Source organism: Antechinus flavipes, chromosome 1 (assembly GCF_016432865.1).
Source record: "Antechinus flavipes isolate AdamAnt ecotype Samford, QLD, Australia chromosome 1, AdamAnt_v2, whole genome shotgun sequence".
In the NCBI taxonomy this organism is placed as follows: Eukaryota; Metazoa; Chordata; class Mammalia; order Dasyuromorphia; family Dasyuridae; genus Antechinus; species Antechinus flavipes.
The window spans coordinates 176581863-176609786 of NC_067398.1; the positions used below are offsets into that span (position 1 = coordinate 176581863).

Consider the following 27924-nt stretch of genomic DNA (forward strand, 5'->3'; position numbering starts at 1 on the left):
CCTTTATTAGAAAGAGATTTGGAAAGAAAATTGCAATAGTATAAATGCAACACCAATCATTTGAACTCAAACATTTGTAAATAAATATCTACAAGATATTCCACGTTTCTTAATTTCCAATGTAACAACAGTAGTAAAAATAATAGTTCACATTATCATATATAATATATATGTACATATGTATGTATATATACCCCATGCAACTCAGATTTTTAGGTTTGCAAAACACTATATCTCTCTTTCTATATATTATCTCCTTTGCTTCTCAAAAATTATCCCTTTCCTCTTAATTATTCAATCCAATCAAATTGGCTTCCCTCTCTAGTCTGCCTTTGTACTGATGCTTTCCATGCCTGAAATCAACTCCCCCTAATCTCCATTTCATATAATATCTCTTTCTTTCTTCAAGAGAACTCTATATGAAATCTTTCCTTTTACCCACAAATACTAGTGCCCATATTTTGAAGGTGCTCTACAGTAAGTTATATGAATATATTGTCTTTAAAAAAATATAAGTTCCTTGAGAGAAGCAATTAAAAATATTTTGCATCTAGCACAATTCCTGGCACATAATATGTGCTTAAGAAATGTTGGTTGATCAGCTGATTTAAATCCAAGCACTATATATCCTTGCTTTGCTAAATGCTTGTTGTTTGAATACTAAACATCATCATCATTATTTTTAATGTGAGTTGGCTTTTTGTATTGTTTCTAGACATTCATGGGAACTTATCATTTATCCTAATTATCCTTATTATTTGTGTTTGAACTTTTCTAATGTTTAAGCAAACATTACATAATTTCTAGCCACATAATTATTCTTGTTTTATGAAAAAATTAAGTATATACATTTTGACTAGAACTTTACAGTAAATCAATTCACAGTCTGTGAGAAAAAGAAAACTCTATAGGTCATAATAAATATGAAATGCTTTTCATTCATCTATATCTAGATGGAGTAGGGAGAAGGTATATAACTAAACACTATTTTTTTTCAAGTATTTTTACTGTTCTCTAAACCTATGAATTGTTTTTAACTTTATATAATTTTGTGTATGTGAAGGTGAAGATGGGGTGGAGGAAGAATTGTTTTCTTCCCTTCCACAAGCTTACAGTGTTTATTATGGTGACTCTCTATGAATTTATTTATATAGATAGATATAGATGTATAAAATGTGTTTACACATATACACATATATGTATAAAGTGTGTTTACATATATATGTATATATATGTACACATATATGTACCTATACATACACACATTTTCTGGATAAAGATACTCTAAAAGTTGTCTTTCAGACTTTCATGGACAATATTGGGACAAATTTTCTTGTTTCAGAACAGCCCATGTGACCAAATGTGAATTATCCTCCTGCAAATGAATTATCTTGGATTTTTAATTTCTTACCCCACATGCTGGTGCTCTCAACATTATGAATTGGGGTTAGCATAGCAGAAGGACTAGGAGTATGAATGAAGGTTTCTTTTTTGAAATGATTTCAGTGTCCCTTTCACACACAGATACAAAATGCCTGTAGGTTATTCCCTGTCCTTATTGTCATTTTGTAGGAGTGTCTCTTTTCACTTGAGAGTTATTTTGTTTTTGAAGAGACACAGGAAACCCAAAGCCTCACCCCTTTTCTCCCTGGCTGACCTTTGGAATGCTGCTGTCAGCCAGGAAGACGCTTGATATCTTCAGCCCCCTGCCAGCTTAAATTCTTTAAGGGCAGAACCTGCTCAGAGTGTCTCCTGATGTCATTCCAAATGCCTGATGGCCATCTATGGCAACTGGGCTGAGCAGAAGCATGCTGGGAAATCAGTGCCTGTGGAATGCCTAATGTGGCATTCTGTGACTGCTGCAACCCAGGAGTAGTTCCCTGTCGGGCTCATGATCAACTACATCCACAGCTGTGAGGAACAGTAGAATCACCACTTCTCAAAAATTTTTTTTAAAATGGTGGCTATAACCATTTTATGCTAATGATTTTAATAAAGCTTCTTTGGGGATAATTCCTATTGATTTCATGATTGTTATAAATAAGTATCATGGGAAACATATTGACTCAGAAAGTTTAGTAAAAGAATTTAAAAATGACATTTATCTTTAAAGAATCTTGGTTCAAAGGGCTTCCTCTCTCTCTCTTCTCCCCTTCTATCTACAGGTAGTTTTTTTCTTTTTAATAAGCTGTTTCATCTACATACAATTACATAATGAAGAAATTATGAAAATGTATTAGGATTTCATAGAACTTTTATTTAGACCTTCTAATAATATTATGATTTAAACAGAATGATATTTTTTAAAGGAAAATTCCATCCTTTTCTGTAAGCATATATTTTTATTTATATACAACTGATTTATGTGAAGTAGGTATCATGGTTCTTGAAAGTGAGTACCCAAGTGCTTGCAGCTCTCAATGCATGATCTCAGGGACCTCTTGTCATACTTTTCTATGTGTGTTTTTTCACATATTTTCTTCATTGTCTTTCAAGTCTCGGCTAAAATCCCACTTTCTACAAGAAGCCTAGTACCTTCTCCCTATATCAGTTTGCTTGCTGTCTTGGGGAAGAAGGAGGTAAAGGAATGAGGGAAGAAAAAATTTTGAAATACAAATCACAAAAATGAATGTTTAAAACTATCTTTGCATGTATTTGGAAAAAAATAAAATATTTTTGAGAAAAAAAAGATGCAATACCTTCCCTCTGCTATTATTTCCAATGTATCATATGTGTGTTTTGTTTTGATACAGTTGTTTGCATACTGTTTCTCACATTAGATTGTGAGATCCTTGAGAGCAAGTATTTTCTTGCCTTTCTTTGTATCTTCAGCTCTTAGCATATTGGCTGGAACATAGTAGGCACTAATAAATGTTTATATACTTGACTTATTGACTTGACTTGTTATTTTAAAACTATCTTTGCAAATACTACTGTGACCGAAAGGTGTATTAAAATAGTCTCTCAGTAAAGCTGAAGAAGCCTACAAGAGATATAAACATTGTGTTTTACATATATCTGTCCATAAAGTTGATTTTACCTATCTGAGTTCTATTATTGGTGGTCCCACCCATTCCAATTATATTCTTATTATATTCTCCAATTCCTATAAAGACTGTTTTTTAAGCTTTTGTAGTACCAATTTTGACTGTTCAGGAATGCCCCTTCTATTTATATTTTTACTTTGGAATTGAGTACTCCATGAAACACAATTTTATCTGAAATCCTATTTTCTCCAGAACAAATAATGGCAGTAACTGGGAGTTTGTCTATATTTATTTAACAACAATGCTAAGAACTTACACATTCAAGGGAGCATTCCCCTTCTTAGTCATGTTTGGAGGCAACATAATTATTTCAATATTTTTTGTTGAAAAATATCTATTGACTCCTCTCAAACTGATATTTTACATGATGATCTTTGTTGATTCTCTACTTTCCATCCTGATTTGACACATAACCTTTGCTTCTGAAAGAACAGAAATATTGTGGTATGGTGGATCTATAGCTGGAACTGTGCTCACATCTCACCTCAGGTACTTATTAGCTGTATGTGGGCAATTCAGTTTCCCTTTTTGAATTTTATTTTTCTCATCTTTAATATTATAATTACCTCATAGAGTTATTGTGAGTCAGATAAGATACTGTATATAAAATGCTTTATGATCCAGCAATATTGTGGTCTGCAAGATTTTGTCCTTCCTAATTATCACCCTAATACACATTTTTCTAGATTCCATTTTAAAACTGTCATTTATTCTTTAGAATCTTACCTTTATTTTTAAATTTCTACTTTTTTGGATTGTAGCTGACTAATCTGATAAATAACCACAACTATTACTGACTCATATTTATAAGGAATTTTATGGATTTACAAAGCATTGTATAAATTTCAGGAATGTATAAATGTATTTTTTCCTGAAATATAAAATATATGTACAATTTCCTTATATTATGTTTCTAGTATCTACCTAGACTTATTTTGAAATTTCTTTAATGTAAGTATGTGTATAAGTGATGATGTGGCAAGGAAGATACCTGTAGGTGTATTGATGCTTAATTCTTCTTCATAAAGATCCTTTCTTAAAGGTACTTAATGGAAACTATAGCCTCACCCAAAAGAATAACTCCAAAGTTACAAATAGTATAAGTATTCTTTTCGATTTTCTAATTTAATTTCAAAGATTTTTTAAAAAAAGGAATCTATTATGTATAAGATTCCATGCCAGGTTCTACAAGAGAAACACGGAAGAATGAGTGACTTTCCTCATGGAACATAGAGTCTGAAAGGAAAATATCACAAGTACATAAATTGCCATAATAAAACCCAAAATTTGTTATAGGAATGCTGCAAAAGAGGTCAAACAAAGGGTAATGGAAGCAAAAAGAAAGAGGAGATTATTTTCACTTAAAGAGATGGGGATAGGACTGGTATAGCAAATGGGGAAATAGCCTGGAAAGATGAATGAATTTTGATAGGCAGAAAATAGAGGAAAGGCATTCCCAGTAGCAGGAATAGTATAAACAAAGGCACAGAGTTAGGAAAGTATGAGTTATGTTCAGGAGCGGCAAGTAGAATAGTATAGTTTAACTGGAACATAGGATATGTGAAAGATGTGAAGGAAAGAAATGAAGATATAAAGACAGTTTAGAGCTAGATAGTGATTGTCATGCTAACAAATTTATGCCTTTTATTTTGTAGGCAATAGAGACAGTGATTAAGATTTTTTTTTTCCTGAGGCAATTGGGGTTGAATGACTTGCCCAGGGTCACACAGCTAAGAAGTGTGAAGTGTCTGAGGTCACATTTGAACTCAGGTCCTCCTGACTTCAGGACTAGTGCTCTATCCATTGCATCATTTAGCTGCCCCAATTATTAAGATTTTTAAAAGTGTGTGTGTGTGTGTGTGTGTGTGTGTGTGTGTGTGTGTGTGTGTGTGATGAAATTGCTGTAGGAAAATTATTCTGGATAGAGTATAGAGGATATATTATGGTTGAAAGATCAGAGGCAGAAATTTAAAATAGGAGGCTATTGCATGAATGTAGGTGAGAGGCAATGGGATTAGATCTAGGATAGTAGCAATGGAATATGATGACAACTTAGAGAAGCATAATGGAAACAGAATTGCCAGATGATGGATTGAATATGGAGACAAGGAAAAAAGGATGTATCAAGATGACAGCAGTTTCTTACCTGAGTTTTTGAGGAAATGATGGTGCTGTTAACAGAAATAAGGAAGTTAGGAGGAAGAATTTTTTGGGAAAGTTTGGGATATTTTGAATTTGAATAGTACACAGTTCATATGCAGAGATTTCTAGCAGTTTAGTGGAAATGCAGGATTAGATATAAGCACAGGGGCTGAAACTAGATTTGGGAGTCAACTTCATGAGTTGGTAGCTATATGGTCACAGGACTAAATAACTTTATCTGGAGAGAAAAAGACAAGAGTTTTTATGATAGTCTAATCTTAAGAAGCAGCAAAATGATAAAGAAGAGGGAAGACAAAGAATGAGTGGTCAGCAAAGAAGGTGTCAAACCAAGAGAATAAATTATAATGGAACCCAAAGAAGCAAATTAGATACTGACAAAACAAAAGAATATATTGAAAAGAGTCTAAGAAAAGAGTACTAGATTTGGTGGAGATTATGCCTTACTTTCATGAAACCAATTTCAGTAGAGTATAGTAAAGGTAGAAGGCAGATTTCAGGGGATTAAAGATAGTATGAAGTATTTATAACAATCACTTTTCTCCAGAAACCTCTATTGATAGAGTAGAAGTTTTCCTCTTCCATCTTTATATTTGAGTCACAGGGTCATATATCAGATGTAATCTCCCTGAGGGTAGAGACTTAGCAATTTTTCATCTTTTTTTCCTCCTCAGTGCCTTACATATAGTATACTTTTACATATTTGTTGAGTTAAATGAAATTGCATTATACTTGATTAGTGTGGCAGTAAAGTGTGACACAAGTAGAAACCATATTTCTACTTCCAAAAATTATGTTCATTGAAGTCCCTATGAGGGAAAAATAAGAGCTATTTAGTGTCATTACAGGCTATCTCCCATCTATGGGTGAGTATTATGAAAGGTGGGATCATTTCCAGGAAATGACAGACATAGTACTTTTAAAAAATAAATGAAAAAACTGAGTCTATCATATGTTTCAGTTGACAAGCAAATGTGAAATATCAAAAATGTGTAAGTATGGTTATTTTATGTAATAAATGTATCCCTTTAGATAAAATCAGAACTAAATGTAATTATAAATGGATAATTTTGTCTTCTGAGAAAATTATGTAGAAATATATCTGATCTAATTTTTTTTGACCCCTACATTTTTCATTATTAAACTTACTCCCCTTTCTCCTTATTCCAGTCTTGCCAGCTTCATTTAATTTTACAAAAATAGAGTGGGGTAAAATAAATTAAAAAGAATATTTTCAGTGAGGTTGGGAACAAGATGGCTTATTAAGTTGGAAGTTTCTTTTTGCCCATAGATTGTAACCTTCTATTTGCACACAGTGGCTGTCACTATGTATACTGACTTATTGAGTTGCATTTTCCAATTTTGGGGTGTTGGAAGGAAGGTTCATTTTTTATTTCAGGATACTAGAATGTTTCTAATAAATTCTTATTTCAATTCCCTAATTGGTCTCTGAATTATCTGAAAAAATTAATATTCTTTCCACATATGCCAAACTTGCAGGAATAGAATATATCCTAGAAAAAATGATTCAAATTTTCTTTTTCATTCTACATATTATTATTGGTAATGTTTTTGTCATTTATAGACAAATTGGAAAAGAGGCAAAAGTTAACTCCTCATCAGTATAACAATATGGTTGAAATAGTTCTCTCCACACTTTTTAACTAAGTTCTTCTCATGAAAGCTGCCTCATATGACCTCCATAAGGACAAAATCCAGGACATGAATGACAGTATATTGTAGAGGAAGAGTAATAGTCAAAAGAACTGGGTTCAATCTTCCCCTCTTCTGGGCATTAGTTTAGTAGTCTTGGACCTCATTTCCCTTCAGCAATACATGTTTTGCTCATTTGTGAGATAAAAATATCCAACTAATTACCAGGCACTTTCTAACTTTCAGTTTTAACCAACCTTTCCACATTGTCAACATCTGCTAGCCAATTGAAATCGCCATTATAAGTAATTTGTCAGATGAGAGATGAGTTCTCTGAGGGAATCTCTTACTCTTTCTTATTTTAAACACCATCCATATCATTATTAATAAGTTTCGTTAAGATTCATCGCTCATCAGGCATTGATTGTTTACTGACTTTCCTTTTATATTTTTGGCATTGACCTGTGATTTCTTTGGTGAAGGGAATTCCTGATGAAAAATCTCCCTCTACCATGATGGATCAGCAACTGCTCTATACTCATTTGCCTGAAGACACTAAGTGAGGACCAATGAGAAGACAAATTACTTGTCCAGGGTAATATAGTTAGTATAATTTAAACTCAGCTCTCTATAAACCTGATGCCCCCTCACATTTACTATCTATGCAGAGAAGTCACAAAAACCTCCTTAAACTTTGTCACCTCATGTGCAAAATAAAAGGGTTAGGTTAGGCTCTAGTGCCTTTCAGCTCTAGATTCATGATTCTATGATGAAATAAACAGAAGATGTAGATAGGACTCTAAATATTACCTTTATTAATTCACACTGGTTTGATCTTTGAGCTGGAGAAATTTACAATTCCCTGTACCTCATAATTTTAAAACCCACATGAATAATAATTGACCTGTAAGTATTACCCAAGGTGTGTTGTGCTAGTGCTATCTAAAAACAAATGATATGTAATAGCCATGTATGTTACAAAGAGTTCATCACAAAACTCAAGCTCACTGTTATCCAGTATAAACCTTATTGACATTTTGGGTAGCAAGACTGGACGAAGCTCTTTTATTAGTATTCATATGCTGCTACATTTGGTTCTGGAGAACTTGATCATGGTCTTGGAGTTTTTTTTTTTTAATTACTATGAAGCAGGAGAAGGGTAAAGTTGTGACAGAATCTTTAGCACCTCAAAACAGAAAAGATACATATTGGTATAGTTCCTAGATTAAAGAAAAGTGTGATTCCTGTTTAATTTCCAAAATTTAGAGCTTAATTATATGAGGAATGAATATGAAGTAATTTGATAGATTTTTAAACATTAACTATATCTATATATAATATTCAGTCATTAAGACTTTACATACTGTAATGTTTTCTTACAATATTGTAGGTAGTTAAATATAAGTATAGGGTGACCAAGCTTAAAGTCAGGCATTCAGGTCAGATAGGTGAAGATCATGAGTTCACTGAGCTTTTCTTTTGATTTATATTCATTTGCATGTTAAATGTAAAGAACTCTGTTAAAAACCGAGTTTTTAACCTTAAAGTCTGATATTTGTCTGGGATAGAGGACATCAATTCCAGATAGGGAAAGTGAAAATGATGTGATCTTAGCAAAGGACATTCACCTGACATCTTTCTTAGCTGAATTTGGTGGCTCATAGCCTTTGTATATGATTAGAGATTAATAATTTTTTGGTCACTATACCTTAGCAGTTGGGATCTGAGACAGCTTGTAGATAGTCCTAAAGCAATGAAACCCAACAGTAGAGGGAAGCTTAGTGGTCATGTATACTCTGTGGAAATGCTCAGAATTGAATAATGAAGATGTCTAAGAGAAATATTAAGATGATAGAATTAAAGATATCATTCTGAAAGAGATCCTTCTATTTATAGATAAGTAAATAGGGGCTAGGGAGAATTAACTGATTTATTGTAGGTCTAACAAGTAGAGTGTCCTACAGCAACCACAAGATAAGCAGAAAATATTAGACCAGTGGAATGACACTGGGTGAACTTCTGGGGGTCCAAAATTTGAGAAGGGAACACACACACATATACACACATTCACACAAAACAACAACCCTTATTTTGGAAATTTGGAAGTTGAGTCAAAGAAAAGTTAAATGAGTCACCCAGATAATAAATATTAGATATAGGGCTTGACCTCAGCCCGAAACCCAAGCTCTTTCAAACACATAATGCTGTATTTCAATGACTTGACTCCCCAATGTTTGTAAGAGTTTCTTGAGTTGAATATGAAGTTTGGACTCTTGTTGACATCTAAAATTCCTCCCAACATTGAACAGGATTCAATAAATTTAATGATCTTGCCATGCATTGTCTCAAACATTTCTGGAACTCTTCTTTAGAATTACTTTCAAATTTAGATTTGATTGCTCTGAAAAATTCTTAGTAGTGGAAATTTTCCTTCATTTGAGAATGAATTTGATTTTGGGAAAGAGTTGAAACAGAACCCATTATCTGTCCCCTTAACTACCCTCTATCCTACGTTCCCTCTAACTAGATAGAGTAACATCATCCTCACAGTACCTCAAACTCAAAAACCTAAGAATTAGCTATGATTCCTCACTGTCTTTTACTTCCCTATATCTAATCCTGTCCATTTCATCTTTTCAAAATCTTTCAAATGTATTCCCTTCATGCCTCTGACATTGACAGCATTCTGGTATAGGTCTTCATCAACTCATATCTGGATTATTATAATAGCCTGTTGGTGGATTTGCCTGCCTCAAGTCTTTCCCCACTCCAATTAATCTTCCCTTCAGCCACTAAAGTATTTTTCCTAAATCCCAGTTTTGACCATGTGAAACCTTTTCCTCTCTTCCTTCCCTCCATACATACTCAATAAATTCCAGTGGCTCTCTTTTGCTTCCAGGAACAAATACAAAATGTTCTGTTTGGTATTAAAAGTCCTTCATAATTCAGACTCTTCCTACTTTTCCAGTTTGCTTACATCTTACTCTTTAACACGTGTCCTATGATCCAGGCACTATGATCATAGTTATTCTATGAACAAGATACTCCATGACACTGTGCTCCAGGTACTTTCTGAGTTCCCAATGTCTATAATCTTCTCCCTCTTCAACTGTACCTACTACCTTATCTGGCTTTTTTAAAGCACCAATTAAAAATCCATCTTTTACAACAAGATGTACCCAAAGCCTTTTAATTCTAGTGTCTTCTCTCCATTAATTATTTTATATAAAGCTTGTTCATTATACATATATATGTTTATGTATCTGTATACACACATATGTATCTATATATTTATATGTGGATATGTAGATATTTGCTTGCATGTTGTTTTCCTCATAAGACTGTAAGGTCCTTGTAGGCAGGGACTGTCTTTTTGCTCTTTTTACATCTCCAGTGCTTAGCACAGTATCTATCATAGTAAGTACTTAATAAATGTTTATTGATTGACTAAATCAGGAAATAGATTTTTTTTTAATTTAAAAGAGATGTCTATAAATTATGAGACATTTTCTCACAAAATTTGAAAACATTTGCAAATAGAATTTCCAGTTTGTTTTAAGAAAAGACAACATCAATGTAATAATAACTTTCTAAGGTTTGAAAGTTAGCACATATTTATATGATTCAGATTTTCATCTTGTAATTTCCTAATACTCTTAACCTCTAATTGCTTCTTAATTAATGATAGCTTACATTTCTACAATGTTTCCTAAGTTACAAGTTTACATTATTTCATCCTCTGTTTTCCAATCCTATGAAAGTAGTGGTGATGATATTGTTTCCATTCTATAGAAGAGGAAATTTGAGCCTTGGTAATGTCAAATGACTTGCTCAACATTGCAATTTAGGAGTTCCAGTATCAAGAATTCTTGTGTTCTGAGTTCCAGGTTAAGGGCTCATTTCACAAAATCAAATTGTTTTCCTGGTTCAATCACATTTGGACATATGGATGCCATTTCTTATCATTTACTTGTTTTATCTTTAGTTTCTATAATGATATTTAATATGTAAGAGGCAAACAGCAAATGCATGTGGACTGATAATTTATTAGAGCAATTTTACCATCTCCTCTCAATTATATACTCTAATTGAATCTGGGGTGCTTCATATATGACAAAGTAGTCATTTTAAAAATTTGTGACAACTTCAAGGACTGGAAAAATTGATTTTCCACTGTCTTGTGGTGGCCATAGTCTCTGAGTTTCAGAGATGATGCAAAATGTTTAGAATCAGATATAGCCATTCTAAATGGCATTGGCCATTTCTATACATAAGGAAATATTATTCTCGATTTTTGTAGTCTAGAAAGAATAATAATATTGAAAAAACATTACTTATATAACAAGAAATATTTGTGATAATAAGAGTGAGTAAAGTGATGTATATAAAGTGATATTTACAATCCCATTTCATTTACTCCCATGGATCACAACTACCAGTAGCATGGATTACAATGTCTTGAACATCTTGGCCCTGAAGTCATCCTTTACTATAGTTGGTCACTAAAGTACTGTGGTTTCTGTGGTAACAAGCTTTTATTGATTAGCAATTCTGCTTAGGGTTCCAGTAATTACCATCATCCTCAAAGCAGTCAACGGACAATTGGCCTCTCCACCTCACTATAACAGGTACCATGGGAATAAATATTCCTGGGCATCCAGCTGCTCTCATGCTGGCACCCAGTAGCCAAAATGAACTTGAAATCCTTCATGTAATGCCAGACACTTTGTTAAAGCTTAGAACTAGGGAAGGAAAAACTTTCTCAAGTAGTCCTGCTTATTACTTTAATTGCTATTCAATAAATGACAGTTTTGTGTTCTGGGCAAACATTTTCAAGTTGGCTTATGGCATGGGAAATGGTAAATATATATTTTTAAACATTCCAGAACTGCCCCCTAAATTTTTAGAGCTAAATATACAATATGGTCACAAGATCTCCCCATTTTTCTATGCTTAACTCTTAATTATTTGAAATTATATATAATAGGATAGTTCTGGAATCAAGTTAGGCTTCTATATTTCTGATTCCTTCAAAAAATTGTCACAACTAAATCATCTTCCTTAGGGGTAGTATTTAGATGATTAAATCCTATTAAGTCCTTATTCTGAAATTTCATAATTATTGGTGGTAGGGATGATGGGCACCTTCATCAATGTATAAAATTCTAGTTTTGAAATTTAATCAATCAAGAAACGTTTATTAAGCATCTACTATGTTTCAGGTATTGTCGATCACTAACTTGTCTAACATTTAACATAAGTATACACTTAGACCTAAAAGGGACCATTTTCCAGATTATGACACTATCTTAGAGGTCTTACTTGTCAGACACAGAGTGTCAAAGTTGGAATTAAATCCAGGTATTCCAAACTCCAAGTTTAGCATTCTAATCTTTATGTCTTCCTGACTCTTTTCTTAGACTTATACCTTCGACTTTTAAGCTTGTGGAGTGATGTGGAGTAGTGAGAATTAATTTGCACATGGTTATACTGCTAGTAAGGGTCAGAAGCAGGGCTTGAACCCAATTCTTCTAGACTACAAGATTAACCCTCTTAACTCTTTCTTTGTGACTTGTTCTAAAGTTAAAAATCTATTTTTATGAATTGCAAAATCCTTTGTCTTGCTACTTCCTACTCCTTAACTTCATCCATGTCTATATCTTGGTAAATGCTATTTACTCTTACCTTCTAATTCTTCTTCCATCTGTTGCCTTTCCTTGTATTTTCTTGGAGTTTGGATTTTGTTTTGGTTTGTTTTGGTAAGGGTCAAGCCCTCTATCTCCCAGTAGAGTGAGTATCCCATATCAAATACACAGAGACTTGTGAATATGTTCTGCAGACAGTTTATAGAATTATCAAAGAGTGGTTCACATTTATAAATCAGTTTATGTATGAAAGGATTGAGATTCAGAGACGTTGATATTTAAGCATGATCATACAATTAGTAAAGTACATAGCTGGGTCATAAACTCCATTTTCTTAATCTAAGGCTAGTGCTCTGTCCATTGTACTAGAAGCTGGGAAAGCCTGGCTATTGGATCAGGAATGTATGGAAAGTTATTTTGTGTTATCCACATATTTTACTAGGTATATGTTGATATGCGAAATCATTTGTCACTTGAATTATCTAAGAATTAATATATTTACAGTTGCAGGAGGGGGTTTTGCCAAAGCTGACAGGAGCTGATATAGCCCAATGGTGGCATACTATTTCCCCTTTACCTCCCTTTGTAGACTATAAGAAAACTCAAGAAGATCTAGCGAGTGACTACAAAAATCAACTGCTTTTCATTTAAATTAAGATATATAATAAAGAAAAAAAGCAAAAAAGCTCATTGCCTTTACTCACTGGACCCAATTTGGGATGGATGGGGAGAAGGAAAACTAAAGTTCCCTATCAAAAGTTTTGATTAAGGATTATAATCTTGAGTTTGGCTTGACTTGAGTTGAGCTTAACTGATGTCTACATTTGTTATACTATAGAAGAGATATGGAGTATGGAAAATATTTTCAAAGACTATGTGAGTAATGATTGCATTAATTAATTAATTAATTAATGTGAGAAAGTATTTTTGAGTCAGAGTTAAAGTATTTGCAATCAAGTCCAACTCTGCCAATTACTGACCATGTTTACCTTGGACAAATCATTTTAAAATATTTGAACCTCATTTGCTCATGATTACTAAGGTCCCTTGAAACTCTAAATCTTCAGAATTTGAGAATAGTCTGTAAAATTGAATGATGATATTTGTTTCATAGGGTTATGGTGAAAATTGAATTTAAAAATAAGAATAAAGTACTCCCAAATTGCAAAACATTGTTTAATATGTGAGCTAAATACGTGAATTAGGAAGGGAAAAATAAATTAAATTAGGGAAAAATGAGTGAGAGATAATGGGAAAGATAGGTTGTAGAAAGTTTACCCCCTTCCATGTATATCTATTTAAAATCCTACTGGATTAAGGTTTGGTCAGGACTGCTGAGTAATATGTAATTTTTAACTACACTCATTTACATATTGTCCACTGACAGCTGATAACTGTCAATCAGATGGATTGTTGATGGGACTACATATATTAGAGTGCATGTACATTGCATGTAAAAGACCAAATTATTTTGTTCTCTTCATAACATACCAGGTGATATGTATTTTTCTAGAACATTAATTTTGCTATAGCTAAGCAGCTTTATCTAGTACACATTTTGTTGGATTACTTTCAGGAAAGTTTTTCAAATAAATTCATATATACTGGTCAGTTACTTGTAGATATGAGAAATTGCCTTATTGAGATGTGGGGGGAACTTATGTCTTTGAGACTTAAAAAAAAAAGAAGCTTTTCAAAAGTCTTTTCGATTTACATAGTTTTAAGATAAGATATGAATGAGTTCATTTTTCTAGTATAAATACTTATTTTATAAAAACTATCCATTGCAAATAAATTTTAGTGTTAAGATTCTTAAATTTTAAAATTATTTCTGGTGGGCATTATTTGTCTTGCTATTATTGGTCACTTTTATTATTATTTCTGCCAAAATTGAAGTTAAAAATATAGTTAAAATATTTATGATAGTAATTCTAGAAGTTTTTCTAAAACAAAAATGACTATGAATGGAATTAGAATTTAAAATTTGTCATAATTATAAAGAAAAATATTGGAAGTAGAATTATAAAAACATATGAAAAGGTGGAAGATTTTTATAATGTTTAAATATTTTATATATTTGGAAGACTAAAGCATATGTCCTGTAACATAGAATTCACAGTAGGTACTGATAGTTCAGACTTTTTTTTTGGTATTTATTTTTATTGATAATAGAAAAATTGATAATTTCAGTGAATTGTAATACTCATAAAAATCAAGAGCTAATTGTAAAGTTGGTTTTTATTTGAAAGTGATCTGATCCATGTTTTTATGATTTAATCATCATTTTGCAAATTGAATGGTTCTACCAATTATTACTTTAATATTTAAAGGAAATTTTAAAATAATATTCACATGCATTGAAATATAGGTTTGCCTTTCTACAATATAATAAGTTAATGTAAGACATTCTTTTTAATTCTTCTAACCCAGGGTCTAACAAGAACATAATTAGATATATTGGAGATAATAATACACCAAAATAATGGTTTTTAGAAACATTGTGTTTCTTTCTTGAGTAAATATATACATGTTATCTGAAATACATAAATGGTTTTTACTATTCCCCAACTAAATAATATGTTCAGATTTAGTTATTAAATAATAATCATTTATTTATAAAATGTATATCAATGTTGATATGACATATATTAAAATGTTAGATTTTTTTTCCCTTGAGCATGAGTTTATTTAATAATTTAAGTTTATTTAATAATTTATAGTTAAATGAAAACCCCAATCCAAAGCTTTTAACATTATTTTAAATAATTATTAAGCAAAACTAGAAGAATATGACTTTTGGGGAGCAGTTTGACAAGAAATATCAAGTTTTTTTTATTAAAATTTTTTTCTTCCTATTTTGGACCTCCCCAAAAGCAAGTTTCAGTTAATAAGTTTATACTTCATATCACTCAGATAAATTATAATAACCCAAAATTATGTATGGTAATATCAAATTAAAATAGCAGTTGAAGAAATAACTTGTACTGATAGGGATAGCTCCATTTTTAGTGCTAATCTCAGCCCCTACAATCCCCCAAATTGATTGTATAGTAAATTTTATTTTTGTTTGTCAATATATAGCTTTTTGAGTCTTCTATATTCATTAGAATATGTTGTTGGTAAACATGACATTTGGCAACTGAAATTATTCCTTAAATTTATCATGTAAAATTTCTACTCTAAGCTTTTAATTTTCTTGTTTAAATAAATGTTTTTGATTTATGGCATTTGTAAATTTCTAAGAAGTAATATGAAGCATAGATAAAAGAAGTTCTTGAATAGTATTATATACAGAATTACTTTTTAAAAAAAGTACTGTAGGGCTAATTTTCATATTTTTTTATTTATTAAAATTTGAAATTATTTTTCTAAACTTTTGAATTCAAGAGATTAAAACAAGCTATATAAATTTACTTTGAAGATAAATGATATGGACATATATTCTAGTGATACATTTTACTGAAAAGATATTTACTTTTTTTTTTTTTTTTACTATTAAGACATTTTAAATAACTGGTCAAGAATACATTTTCCTTTTAATTGTTAAATATTTCATATTCTTGGAAGATGTTTTCAAAATCCTTAAAAATTTTATACTTATGTACTTCTAGACAGTGTTTTTATCACACGCATATTGATAGTATTGAAACATAAAATAGTTTGAAATAAATAAATATGCATATAGATATTTAAGTTCATATTAATTGAAACAGCACTTTACATTAAAATTGTTTGGAATTAGATAGAAAGATAGAGTGAAAATCTATTTATTTGTTTAAATCACCTACATATTCAAGAATTAATTATTTACTTTGCAAAGTAAAGCTTTAAAAAGTTTACAGATAAGTAAAATTACAGGATAGGTCTACTTGAAACAGGATGTAAGTTGATTATGAAATGGAATAGGACTCATCTCCTATAGTCTCACCACTTCCATGAAGATGAATGCCCAGGGAATGGCTGCTTCTAGATATAAAAATCAACTTTTAAAGATTTAAAAAATAAATTTTCTTCATAAAAACTCACCAGTGCCTTTATGCTTCTCCAGGAAGTCGTACCCGTCAGCACCTGCTGAGGGTTTTGTTGATGAAACTCTGACAGGTAAAAAAATTCCTGCAGAATAAAGCCAGACCAGCTGGCTTTGAAGAGAAACCCCCCAGTTTGGGTTGTGTTTGCTCCGGTCTCCTTTTCTATGAAGACAGAGGCTTTTCCCCCTTTGGTTGTTGAGCCGTAAGATGCGTGATCCCTGTGCACAAGTGTCTGGCAGGACTCAGTGCACCTGTTATTGCCACTCTGGAGTAAATTTAGCTGTAAATGGTATCACTGACAACTAGACCTTTGTCAGCGCTGGCAAAAGAACACAGAATTACTGTCCCTCAAAACTATGTTTCAAGATCAAATGGAAAATATCAAATCAGTTCTCCTATCCAAAAATCACTTCCAAAAAAAAGAAATTACTTTCATATGACAAAAAGAAGTTTCCTTCTTTCACATAGATTTTAAAATTACATTTCTAAGAATAATCTCAGAACAAGACAAGTTTTTGTTCTATTAATTGTGGCTGGAAACTTTTTAATGGAAGCAGCATATACTTATTTCATTTTAGGTTATTAAATTGTGTTAAGTATTATAAGTTGGTTGCCTTTCTTTGCTCTAAGTCATTTGTTCTTTTTGATCCAGAGTAATATTAGAAGGTTAAAACTTCTCAAATAGGAGTTATTAATCATGCTACCAAAATTAGAATGCATGTAGTGTTGAAAGACTGGATGTCAAATTTGTATGTTCATAGCACTGATGCTGTTGAGAATCTAGGACCCAACCACATTAAATATGGCAACTAATGTATGTGGAAGCCCTGGATTTTTCAAAGCTGGCTAAAGTTAGCTTTCTTATCCTGTTGGATTAAGGTAAGGATATTTATTGTGTATGTGGATTCTTTAGATTAATTTCTTTATTGATGGGGTAGAAAATTTTCCTTTCAAAGAATGAAGTTGAGGTAGGGACTTTTCATTGATATGCCTGACATAAATAATCATGATATATAAAGCAACATTAAGAGTAAGGGACTTAGCAAAAGCATATGTACTGAGCTCTAGCTTCACTAAGTGTGTATTCTCAAGTGATGTGAAAGAGAGTTGGCAATATACCTGTTGTACCACACTGCTGCTGCTTAAAAGGGTGGGGTGTGATGAGGGAAAAAAAAATCTGGGTCAAAATAAAAAATGCTTTGTAAAATAAACAAAGTTCCTATTTACCTACCATGTATAAACAGCCACTCACCAAGCCTTATTTCTCTGCAGGGGCACCACTTTCAGATAAAAACATAGACCTGATTGGCATCATCCAGTATCCAAGGAAACCATGTAAGTACCTCTCTCACTGTGTACTTCTCTTATTCAGGGTTTAAAAGCTAGCTGAGTACTGAATAAGTGAGTGTTTTTATTTAATAATTATACAGGAGGTACTTTTTAGGAGCTTGCTAAAAAGAAACAGGTTCCTGATTGTTATGTGCGTCACAACAAAACCCTTATGTTTTCATCATATTTCATAAAATTATGTGTTCAGTCCCAATCTCTCCATCAATTCTCATTCTTAGGTAGAAAACAGCTTTCTTAAAGTGCTAATGAATGGGAGTTCTGAACTTTTTCAAGGTCCTTTAGTGTCTGAAAAACAAAGCCTCAAAGATCTTGTTCTACAAGCAAAGCTCTAATTAATATAAAAATAAATTATTTTTCTATCCAAAATGTTAAAAAATAAGTAGTTAAAAATATTTGGTTTTTATTGATAAATATTTGCAACTTCTTATTTGACTTTGAATATATTCATATAAGTGAACAAATAGATAAGTACATAACTAAAGTCTAAAAATTAATAAGGACATTAAAAATTAAATCTAATCAAGATGCAAAAATTAATCTGGAACAAGAGTTTGGGGTTCTTTCAATATGATTTAATTTTTTTCTTTCTATATGTATATGTATTACATGTACATATATTTCAGAGCACTGTGAACATTAAGAAAAATAATTTCAATATGGACTATACCTTTCTATCCACATTATTATAAAAATGTATTTTGAAAATTAGCAAAGGTCATCGAGATTTCCATCAGAAAATTCACATCCAAGATACTTCGCATACTTTACTTTGATAATTTGATAAAGAGATTTCTATTAGTTTTTCATTTCTGCTCTCTTTCAAAATCAAAAACAATTTAACTACAATTTAATTTTACTCAGGTGTGATTTGTTTCTATCGTGTATATCTTTTCATGCAGTGATTTTAAATATCGACCTAATCATGTAAGCATAAATCTTTCTTGTCCATCTAAACCAGGCTCATGAATTAAATGTTCTGCTCTATCAAGAAAAGATTAGAACTGAATCAGAAAGTATTCCTTGTTTTATTTAAAAGCACCTGGTTGGAATTCCTGGTGTGGAGATGCTATTTGCTATGGATGATTCCATTTGCTTTAGTTACTATTGTATTTTTTATCTTTCCTCACCAGGTAGTGTTTGTGGGTTGTTGATGGGAAAAGCATTCCAACTCTTATTTTTCTTGAAGCAAATCAGATTGCCATCTGTAGACTCTATGCAATAAAACTCACTAATTTTAATAATTTGCTTTTTCTCATATCTATGTAAAATTATATTTGTTTATATCCTGATTACATATGTGTATATCTATCTTCACTTTTTTATAATTTACAAATTAAAAATGTATCTTTACAATTTGTGAAACAGCATAGCTCCAAGTTAGGAAGTAACATTTTCTTTGACTAAGAAACATTAATTAGGAATAGGAATAGTTTGAAACTACCACAAATCACTTTGGAACTCTACTCTAGATTGGCGATTGCTTTATAGATTATATTCTTTACATTAGTTAAAAACTTAAAAAAGCATGTTATCTCAGGTTTTAAAGAAAGAAGCTTTGTTCCTGCCTTCAACCTCAGCCTCTTAGGCTAAAGTCTGAATTCCTTGCTTCAAAATGAATTCTGGGCTATTGTTGAGGGAACTGGGAAACTGGGTGGGGTTATATATATCTTAAAAAAGAAAGAAAACACCAGATGAAGGGAAAGGCTTTCTAATGTTAGAATTCAGTGCCTTGAGGAAATGGAGACATCCTTTGAAATACATCCTGCTTGTAGCTGAGAGGAAAAGGAAGTCTACATTGAAAAGTCTGTGACCTAATTTGACCTATTTACATTGAAATATAAATTTCCACAAAATATATTCAAAATGTGCCCAATTTTAGATTATAAATGATAGGTAGAAATGCATTGAAATAAAATGGGATATGTGCACATGTAAATTCTTCTACATAGTGTATTGATATTTGATTTTATAGGCAGCTAAAATATTTACAAATCAGCTATTTCCTTTTTAATCACAATCAACAAACATTTATTAAGCACTTTCTATGTTCTAGACACTATGCTAGGCTGTGGATACAAACATAAAAATGAAAGTCTATGCCCCAAGGGAGGCTTATTCTGTTGGGGAAAATAACATATACAAATATAAACATTTATAAAACAAATACAAAGTAAATGGTGATTTGTGAAGCCAGTCACTATCTGCTTGGGGGAATCACATAAGTAGATTCCTTTCCCCTCCACATTAGGAGGGGAAAATTATTATTACAAAATTATTAAATACATCTTAGCCTTTAGCATATATTTACCTTTTTTTGTAATGGAAGATTTTTTTAAAAGGTAAAACTGTCATCAATAGACAAAATTTCAAAATAAATATTTTACTTTTTCTCAAAATAAAATTTCCTTTGCTCAGCATTCTAAATAGGGTGTGTTTTCATATGGAATTATTGTTTACATTTACTTTAATGTTTGAATTATCAGCTCAGTGAAATTTCTTTATTATAACATTTTCTAGGAGATGAATGTTTTTAATATTGTTGATGGGAAGATATTATGTGATAACACTGCTTTATGAGTCTTAAGTTGCAACTTTTAAAATGGCTATTATAAACAAGATTGTCAAGTCAAGAGGTACTGTAATGAAGTTTCTAACTGTGGAGAGAAATATTTTGAAGGGCTCATTTATATTTTCTTCACTAAAGGCTTGCAAATAATTTCAAAAAATTACCAGGCCATTTTTTTTCTTTCACTCTGAGGCCTCATAGCTGATTTTGCTTCTAAAGCAGTCATGTCTTCTTGTTGACTTCTTGTCCCTCATTGTCCATTCAATGGTTGTGTTGTGGTGCACAATAATATTATTATGTATTAATAATACAAAATTACAGAGACCATATAAGCCCCCACAGAATCATGTTGAAGAATATTAAAATGAACTTCATTTTCTAAACCAATCATTCAGCAAATATATATGGCAAGCTTATTCTCTGCAAGTCATTGTGCTGGGTACAATAGAAGGATATACCTCAAAGGGTAAGACATACAACAGTCCCTGTCCTCAAGGGACTTAGAATCTACCTGGATAAATGCTGTATATCTATATCTATATCTATATCTATATCTATATCTATATCTATATCTATATCTATATCTATATCTATGTATATAGATATAGATATAGATAACCATATGATTAAGATTAATATAAATAATATGAGTTGATTAAATTTTAGTGAGTGACAATAAAATAAATTCAAAGGAAGGATAAGTAATTAGGCAGGCTTCATGGAAAAGAGACTGATCAAGAAGCATATGAAGGATTGAGACAAGTAAAATGGAGCAGGAAACAATGGAGCAAAGAATGGAATGTTTTCTAAGTAAGGGGGAAACACTGGAAAAGTTCAGAGGAAGAAATAATAGTAAAAAGTCAATTTAACAAAAGATTCTTTTTACAGTTATATTCTCTCCTTTCCCCTCATCTTGACTCCCTAGTAAACCAATTCAACTCTACATTTTTCTCCTGTCTTGAATCTATTACTTCCTCATCATATCACCAATTATGCTCAATCAAACCTTAGCCTTGGATCATTGCCTCAATTTGTCACCTTCATGCTTATAGACAACTGTTCTGAGTCAACTACAAATTTATATTACAAAATCTCAAGTGGTCCCTCATTGCTGGGAACCAATCCTACTATACCTCCTTTTCTAGCTTATCATTTCCCTTTCCACCGTGGCTTTTTCAAATCTTTTCATGCTACCTCAAACCTTTAATGGCTCCTCCTCCCCCTACTTTCTCAGTTGAGAAATGTCTCAGTTTTTCCAGAAAAAAAATGGAATGCTGTTCTCCATGAACTTACTCTTATTCTCTCTTTTTCATCTCCCATCATTTGGGTGCCTTTTGCCACTTTTCCTTTATTCACCACTGTTTTACATGAGCAAGTGGTCTTCTTTCTATTTTTATTATTAAAGCTTTTTAATCTTAAAAATATATGCATGGGTAATTTTCAACAATAAGAAATTTCAATAATAAAAATAACAATTTTCAAAACCTTGTGTTCCATTTTTTCCCTCTTTCCCCCCACCCCTTCCTGTAGATGGCAATAATCTGATATATATTAAAGATGTGCAGTTCTTCTATACATACTTCTACAATTATCATGCTACACAAGAAAAATCAGGTCAAAAAGGAAAAAAAAAACAAGAAAGAAAACAAAATGCAAACAAACCACAACAAAAAGAGTGAAAATGCTATGTTGTGAACCACGTTCAGTTCCCACATTCCTCTCTCTGGGTGTAGAAGGCTCTCTTCATCACAAGATCATTGGAACTGGCCTGAATCATCTCATTGCTGAAGAGAGCCATGTCCATCAGAACTGATCATCATATAATCTTGCCATCGCCATATAATGATGTCCTGGTTCTATTCACTTCACTTAGCATCAGTTCATGTAAGTCTCTCCAGGTCTCTCTGAAATCATACTGCTGGTCATTTCTTGTAGAACCATAATATTCTATAACATTTATATAACATAATTTATTCAGCCATTCTATAACTGATGGACATCTGCTCAGTTTCCAATTTCTTACCACCACAAAAAGGGCTGAGTAGCCTTATTTCTAACCAAGACTAACTGTGTACTGGTTCAACTGATCTGTCATTCCATATCCAACAGTTTGCCCCCCTTCTCCCCCAACTCTGTTTTTCTCATTCTTTTGCTGATTTTCAATCTCTCCCTTTTTAATGACATTGATTCCTACTACCTACCAACATGCATATGTCTTTTCTATCCTGTAAAAACCTCTCACTTGATCCTTCCACCCTTGCTAAGTATCAAATCATCATGCTATATCTTTTCTTCTCTTTGTTGCTAAAATCCCCCAGAATGTTTTTTTTTACAGTAATTGCCTCCACTTTCTCTCCTCTCTTCTTCACTTTCTTTTTCAACTTTTATATTCTAGTTTCCAACTTTATTCCATTGAAATACTGCTCTTTCCAAAGTTACTAATGCTCTTTTAATTGCCAAATTCAATGTTTTTGTTCCTCAATCCTGATTCTATTTGACATCATTATAGCCTTTGATATTATTGGACATTCTTTCCTCCTTAGTATTCTATTCTCTCTAGATTTTGGGGATACTACACTCTTTGACCTTCTCATCCCCTCATCCCCCACCCCGACCACTCCTAGTTTGCTTTGGTGGATCCTCATTCAGATCATACCTTCTAAAGGTAAACATCCCTCGGGGTTATATTCTGGTCCCTCTTTTCTCTTCCCTGTATACTACTTCACTGAGTTATTTCATCAGCTCCCATAGATTTAATTATCATCTCTAGGCTGATGATTCTCAAATCACTTTCTTGAGATTTCTCAAATCTGCTGACCTCTAATCTCACATTTCCAATTGCATTTCAGACATCTTAAGACTGGACTTTAGACTGGACTGGATGTCCAGTAGGCATCCTAAACTCAATATAACCAAAACAGAACTCCTTATCTTTCTCTCTAACCCTTACTTCCCTGTTTCCTATCTTCCCTATTGTTGTAGAAGGGAACTTCATCCTCCCAGTCACTCAGGCTTACAAACTAGGATTCATCAGAAATTCCTTACTATCTTTTACTCCTCCCCCCTCCTCTGAGCTGTTGTCAAGAGCTATATTCTCTTTATTTAAAGTTCATAATTTCCCCCCACCCCTTCCTATAGATGGCAATAATCTGATATATATATTAAAGATGTGCTGTTCTTCTATACATACAAGGCAAATGTTTTTGCCTTTGCAACATTTCTCATCTTTTTTTTTTTTTTGATACTGCCACTCTTTTAGTGCAGACTCTCACCAGCTCATGTCTTGATTATTCCAGTAGGCTGTTGGTTCATCTGTCTACCTCAAGTCTCTCCCCATTCCAATCTATTCTTCATTCAGTTACTTTAATACATTTCCTCCCAAAATCTGCATTCAGTTCTGATGGTATGGGTATATGTGGATCATTTGTACCCTCAACTATTATTCATTTTAATAATGAGAAAAATAGCTAGGCAACATTTAATTTTATTCATTGAAGTGAGATTTAATAGTCTGAAAGGCTTCACATATTCCATACAGTGGTCTGAATGTCATAGATAGTATAAAAGACAAAGCTTTGGGAAAAGTTTGATCACAAGAGGATATTGTCAATCATGTAGCCATAGCAAATAATAAAAGAAGTACAATCTGAATATCCAATTGGTTCTATTGGTCACTAATTGGTACTGTAGAGAAAAGGACCTAGAGAAAAATATCTAGAGCCTTGAATAAATTCTCTTTAGAGGCTTTTGGATTTATGGGATAATGCACAGATACCAAATAGAATGCCAAAATACAGGTAACTTTTAATCTAAACTTTTAGAAGATGGCCTTGCTTCAGGGCTGGTTCAATATTAGGAAAACTATTAACATAATTGACTATATCAACAACCAACCAAACAAAAACCATATGATCATCTCAATAGATGCAGAAAAAGCATTTGATAAAATCCAACAGCCATTCCTAATAAAAACACTTGAGAGCATAGGAATAAAAGGATTTTTCCTTAAAATAGTTAGGAGCATATATTTAAAACCTTCAGTAAGCATCATATGCAATGGGGAAAAACTGGAACCTTTCCCAGTAAGATCTGGAGTGAAGCAAGGTTGCCCACTATCACCATTATTATTCAATATTGTATTAGAAACACTAGCCTCTGCAATAAGAGTCGAGAAAGAGATTAAAGGAATTAGAGTAGGCAATGAGGAAACCAAACTATCACTCTTTGCAGATGATATGATGGTATACCTAGAAAACCCCAGAGATTCTACTAAAAAGCTATTAGAAATAATTCATAATTTTAGCAAAGTAGCAGGATACAAAATAAATCCCCATAAATCCTCAGCATTTTTATACACCACCAACAAAATCCAAGAGCAAGAGATACAAAGAGAAATTCCATTCAAAATAACTGTTGATAGCATAAAATATTTGGGAATCTACCTACCAAAGGAAAGTCAGGAATTATTTGAGCAAAATTACAAAAAAGTTTCCACACAAATAAAGTCAGATTTAATAATTGGAAAAATATTAAGTGCTCTTGGATAGGCCAAGCGAATATAATAAAGATGACAATACTCCCTAAACTAATCTATTTATTTAGTGCTATACCAATCAGACTTCCAAGAAAATATTTTAATGATTTAGAAAAAATAACAACAAAATTCATATGGAACAATAAAAAGTTGAGAATCTCAAGGGAATTAATGAAAAAAAATCAAATGAAGGTGGTCTAGCTGTACCTGATCTAAAATTATATTATAAAGCAGCAGTCACCAAAACCATTTGGTATTGGCTAAGAAATAGATTAGTGGATCAGTGGAAAAGGTTAGGTTCACAAGACAGAATAGTCAACTATGGCAATCTAGTGTTTGACAAACCCAAAGATTCTAACTTTTGGGATAAGATTTCATTATTTGATAAAAACTGCTGGGATAACTGGAAATTAGTATGGCAGAAATTAGGCAAGGACCCACACTTAACACCATATACCAAGATAAGATCAAAATGGGTCCATGACCTAGGCATAAAGAACGAGATTATAAATAAATTAGAGGAACATAGGATAGTTTATCTCTCAGACTTGTGGAGGAGAAAGAAATTTGTGACCAAAGATGAACTAGAGACCATTACCGATCACAAAATAGAAAATTTTGATTATATCAAATTAAAAAGCCTTTGTACAAACAGAACGAATGCAAACAAGATTAGTAGGGAAGCAACAAACTGGGAAAACATTACAATTAAAGGTTCTGATAAAGGCCTCATTTCCAAAATATATAGAGAACTGACTCAAATTTATAAAAAATCAAGCCATTCTCCAATTGATAAATGGTCAAAGGATATGAACAGACAATTTTCAGATGAAGAAATTGAAACTATTACCACTCACGTGAAAGAGCGTTCCAAATCACTATTGATCAGAGAAATGCAAATTAAGACAACTCTGAGATATCACTACACACCTGTCAGATTGGCTAAGATGACAGGAAAAAATAATCATGAATGTTGGAGGGGATGCGGGAAAACGGGGACACTGATGCATTGTTGGTGGAGTTGTGAACGAATCCAGCCATTCTGGAGGGCAATCTGGAATTATGCCCAAAAAGTTATCAAACTGAGCATACCCTTTGATCCAGCAGCGTTTCTATTGGAATTATACCCCAAAGAGATACTAAAAAAGGGAAAGGGACCTGTATGTGCCAAAATGTTTGTAGCAGCTCTGTTTGTAGTGGCTAGAAACTGGAAATTGAATGGATGCCCATCAATTGGAGAATGGCTGGGTAAATTGTGGTATATGAATGTTATGGAATATTATTGCTCTGTAAGGAATGACCAGCAGGATGAATACAGAGAGGCTTGGAGAGACCTACATGGACTGATGCTAAGTGAGATGAGCAGAACCAGGAGATCATTATATACTTTGACAACTATATTGTATGAGGATGTATTCTGATGGAAGTGGATTTCTATGACAAAGAGACCTAACTGAATTTCAATGGATAAATGATGGACAGAAACAGCTACACCCAAAGAAGAAACCCTAAGCTTTCTTTACTATTAACTTATGAATATGTTGTTGTTTTTCAATTATTTTTAGTTGTGATCCCATTTTGGGATTTCTTAGCAAAAATACTGAAGTAGTTTGCCATTTCTTTCTCCAGCTCATTTTACAGATGAGAAAACTAAGGCAAACAAAGTTAAGTGACCTGTCCAGAGTTACATAGCTAGTAAATGTTTGAGACTGGATTTGAACTTGTTTTTTTCTGACTCCAAACTCTGTTCCACCTAATTGTCCACTGACTATTGAACATCATCTTCAAAACCTTTCCACCAGATAATATAACTAACTTTCTGTCTTCAAAACTCTGTTCAAAGCTTACTCTTTCCAAAGCAAGGAGGCATTCCCTCCAATCCTTAGAAGGTCTTCTACTGTGGTCACTTATTCTTTCATTCTTTAAAAGTATTTTATTTTTTTCCAGTGAGTATTTATATGTTAAAATGATGAAATTTTCCTACACAAAGATGACATAAACTGTTAAATTGTTTTTTCTTATTTTAATAGTGAAGATATATTTATCTAACAAATCTACATTTTCTCAATTTCTTCATAACTGACATGCATTTCTAATTGTAAGATACTTGTGAGGTTAGCAGGACTGTATTTGTCTATGGAGCCGCAATATTAACTGGTTCATATAAAGATAAAACTCATGAATTTTGTTTCATTAAAATAATCTAATAGAGTACCGTGCTCATACTCCATTCTTAGTAAAATTTGATTAATTTGATTTTTGACAATGCTCGACACACATTCCACTCCCCAGAAAATCAGAGTCTAGTGACTGTGACTTTCTAGTTATCTATCTTGCTTTTGTTCCATTTCTCATCAATTAGAATACCAATCATTCCCTTTTCCAAAGAAGTTAATCCACTAAGCTTTGATGCTTTCCCTATCATTGAGCTGCTTTGATTGGTGGGATGAGAGAATACAAATCACCTATCCTATTGTATCAAGCTGGTCCCAAACCATACTTCACATTGCATTCATCCATAAACCAGGAAACTAGACCTTATCCAGTACAGGCATCTTGTATCTGCCTTGCTGTCATGTGCATACTTTACTCCCCTTTGTAGTTCTTACTCACACTTTGAGAATAGTTTTTTTAAAAAAGGATTAGCCTTGGGATTTTGATTTTGTGTTGCTGCCACAAAGAGTGTAATAACTGATTCCCTAAGATTCAGCTAACCATCAAAATTTTTTATGCTTGCTTACAAATGTGTTAGTAATTTCCCTTATATATGTCGGGGATTTCTCAATGTAGAAACTCCCTTAATCAATGAAAGTGGGTGCTTTCTTTTCAAATTAGAGTCTTTAAGAATTGCCTAGAATACTGATAGTTTGACTTGGGAAAAATAAATTTCAACTTAGGTCTTCTTGGCTTTGAGACCAGCATTCCATCTGCTCTACCGTGA

At 32.4% G+C, this 27924-nt stretch overlaps 1 protein-coding gene and 1 long non-coding RNA gene across 14 annotated transcripts in view; one reads left to right on the forward strand and one right to left on the reverse strand.

The window, feature by feature from the left end:
• Window positions 1-16703, reverse strand: part of MEF2C (myocyte enhancer factor 2C) — a 211104-nt gene extending 194401 nt beyond the window's left edge. For 8 of the 12 annotated variants that reach the window (XM_051993458.1, XM_051993401.1, XM_051993433.1 and 5 more), the window contains exon 1: window positions 16532-16702. The gene's annotated coding sequence lies outside the window, so the exon portion shown is untranslated. Of the gene's footprint in view, window positions 1-16531 lie in introns of all 12 variants that reach the window. The other 4 variants (XM_051993351.1, XM_051993423.1, XM_051993334.1 and 1 more) reach the window with 1 other exon arrangement.
• Window positions 16704-17300: 597 nt separating this feature from the next.
• Window positions 17301-27924, forward strand: part of LOC127559576 (uncharacterized) — a 191200-nt gene continuing 180576 nt past the window's right edge. For both annotated transcript variants that reach the window (XR_007953167.1, XR_007953168.1), the window contains exons 1-2: window positions 17301-17412; window positions 17806-17868. This is a non-coding gene — a long non-coding RNA (uncharacterized LOC127559576). The remainder of the gene's footprint in view (window positions 17413-17805; window positions 17869-27924) is intronic.